Genomic DNA, 3,329 nt, shown 5'->3' with positions numbered 1-3,329 from the left:
ACAGTTTTTACCCTCTACAGCTCTCTATAGTACCATGAAAGTTATTCCCTGATGTCTTAACACATATTGTACCATCGTGTCCCTTTTCTTGCCAGTGTTCTCCATATGTTCCTTGCTTCCCCGATTCTATGGATAATCTCTTAATTCCTCATCTTTCCACTCCGCCCATTTTTTAACGTTCTTCTGTAGCATCACATCTCCGCTTTCCAACAGTCTCTGATTCATTACTATACACAGCTGTGCTCCAAACGGACATTATCAGGTGAAAGCTGATAATGAATACTACTTGACTTCTTTTGGTTCTGAATGCCTTCTTAGCCGGCCGTTGCGGCCGAGCGGTTCTAGGCACTTCAGTCTGGAACCGCGCGACCGCTACGGTCGCAGGTTCGAATCCTGCCTCGATCATGGATGTCTGTGATGTCCTTAGGTTAATTAGGTTCAAATGGCTCTGAGCACTATGCGACTTAACTTCTAAGGTCATCAGTCGCCTAGAACTTATAACTAATTAAACCTAACTAACCTAAGGACATCACACACATCCATGCCCGAAGCAGGACTCGAACCTGCGACCGTAGCGGTCGCGCGGTTCCAGACTGTAGCGCCTTTAACCGCTTGGCCACCACGGCCGGCAGGTTAGTTAGGTTTAAGTAGTGCTAGGGGACTTTATTTTATTTAGCTTATGGTATGTAACACATCATATAAAAAAAGACATAAAAATCATAAGACACAGAAATAAAGAGTAGTCGCAGTGTATAACATATAGTTGTAGATATAAAAGTGTTTAAAATAGTGTATATAACAAACAAAAGTTCACAAACAAACATACAGATTTGTGACATAGTCTATTGCACTTTCAGTCGCGGTCAGAAACTCATTGGGGTCTCCTGCAAAACGTCTCAGAGGGCAATCTTCCACGATGTGACGAATCGTCTGCCGGTCCGCACCGCAGTCACATCTCGGGGTGGTGATTTTACCCCACCTGTGGAGGCTGTCTGCACATCTGCCGTTATTTGTCCGAATTCGATTCAAGGTCGTCCAAGTTTTCCTTGGCAAGTTGAATCCTGGTGGTTGAACATTGATACATGGCAAATTCTGCAGGTTTTGGGGCACAGATTCTCTCCACCGCGTTTTCCAGAGGTTGCCATAATCCGGGTTGAGAGGATGCGTATTTTTTGCCTTTTTTAAAGAGGGGTGTCTGGAGCGCAATCTGTTCATCTCCAGGGCAGGAACATCCTTATGGATTGGCAGTTTCTCGTTGTTCAGCACTTTTCCATACTCGCGTAGGAGAGCGTGCTCTCTGCGCAGGTCCGGTGGGGGAATGTTGCTCAGTATAGGTAGCCAGTGTAAAGGCGTTGGCTTTATTGTTCCTGATATCATCCTCATTGTGTAGTTTAGTTGAGCATCGATCAAGCCTGTGTGTTTACTGTTTAGCCATACCGGTGCGGCATATTCTGCTGTTGTGTAGACAAGTCCCAGAGCCGAAGTTCTCAGTACAGCCGCGGAAGAGCCCCACGTAGTCCCACATAGCTTCTGTATGATATTATTTCGAGTTTTAAGTTTTGCGGCTGTATTACGTAGGTGTTCCTTGAATGTTAGGGTTCTATCAAAGGTGACGCCTAGATATCTGGGGTAATTATTATCGTTTAGCAGCCTGTTTTCGAAGTGAACGTTGAGCTTTCTTTTTGCTTGGGCATTGTCGAGGTGAAAGCATGTCACCTCCGTTTTTGTCGCGTTTGGCCGTAATCTCCACCTTCGGAAGTAATCTCCCAGCTTTGTTAGATCCGCAGTTAATGTGTTTTCCGTTGCCTCCATTGGTCTGCCTCTTGCAGCTATTGCCCAGTCGTCGGCATATCCGAATTTTTGAGAAGTGGTTTCAGGTAGGTCAGATATGTAGAGGTTAAATATCAATGGCGCCAGAACGGAGCCTTGTGGTAAACCATTGTTGAGCTTCATTTGGTCACTTTTTAAGTCGCCCATTATGACTCTGAAACTTCTATCTGTGAGCATGTTATCAATGAGGTTGGCCAGCTTGTTACATGGTATGACCCGCAGCAACTTAAATATCAGGCCTTGTCGCCAAACGGTATCATAAGCGGCTGATAGGTCAATAAAGGCTACTGATGTTTTAGTTTTTTCTGAAAGCTCGCCTCTATGTGAGTTGCTAGGGACAGGATCTGGTCGGTGCAACTGCGGTTGGGTCGAAAACCTGCCTGTTCAATCGGTACCACTTCAAGAATTTTTCCGGTTATTCTAGGGGACTGATGATCTCAGATGTTAAGTCCCATAGTGCTCAGAGCCATTTGAACCATTTGAATGTCTTCTTTGCCTGTGCTAGTCTACATTTTATGTCCGTCATGCAATATTTTTCCCTCCAAGGTATTAAAATTCCTTCACTTCGTCTAGTTTGTGGTACCCCATTTTGATATTAATTGTAGCACTGATATTATTTCTGCTGCTTCTCATCAGTTTTATCTTTTTTTGTTCTACTCTCAGTCCATATTCTGTGCCCAGTAGATTACTTGTTTCATTCAGTAAGTTCTGTAAGTCTTTCTCGCTTTCATGAGGATAGCGATTTCATCAGCCAATCTTATCGTCGATAATCTTTCATCCTGAATTTTAATATAAACCCTGAACCTTTTATATGCTTCATTGCTTGTTCGATTTGCTGATTATACCACTTTTTAATGATAGTACTTCATTCTTGGTCTTCCGTTCGTATTGATCCTTCTCCGTTGTGATACGTGTTGCATATAACCCTTTTTTCCGCTTAGCTTACATTTATTTCTGTGAGAATACCGTATATCTTGCACTATTTTACAACGCTTTTTCTAGGTCGCCAAATCCCATGGACGTGTCTTGATTTTTCTTAAGTCTTGCTTCCATAATCTACCTCAACGTGAGAACTGCCTCGGTGGTGTCTTTGCCTTTAGTAAAGCCACCATGTAACAGATCCTCAGTTTTCTTTTCCATTCTTCTATATACAATTTTTTTCACGAACTTAATCGTAGAGGGTTTTAAACTGATTGTACAAGTTTCAAACTTATCCATTCTAGCGTTCGGTAAGTGTGAAAGCTTCACACAGATGCTCACCCGACTCCAGTGGATAGACGCTACAAGAGAGGTATTATGCATCAGTGTGTGGGTTACTCATAAAATTCCGAAAGCACGCGCTTCTAAATAAGTCAGTCAATATATTGCTTCCCGGTACGTACAGCTCACGAAAAAACTATGAAGGTAATTTAGAAAGATTCGAGCTAACATGTAGGCTCACCAAGAATCGTCCATTCTGCACACCGTTCCTGATTGGAAGAGAGGAAAGTGACACTGTT

This window comes from Schistocerca cancellata, chromosome 10 (assembly GCF_023864275.1).
Source record: "Schistocerca cancellata isolate TAMUIC-IGC-003103 chromosome 10, iqSchCanc2.1, whole genome shotgun sequence".
In the NCBI taxonomy this organism is placed as follows: domain Eukaryota; kingdom Metazoa; phylum Arthropoda; class Insecta; order Orthoptera; family Acrididae; genus Schistocerca; species Schistocerca cancellata.
Note: the sequence above shows the minus strand (reverse complement) of the source record.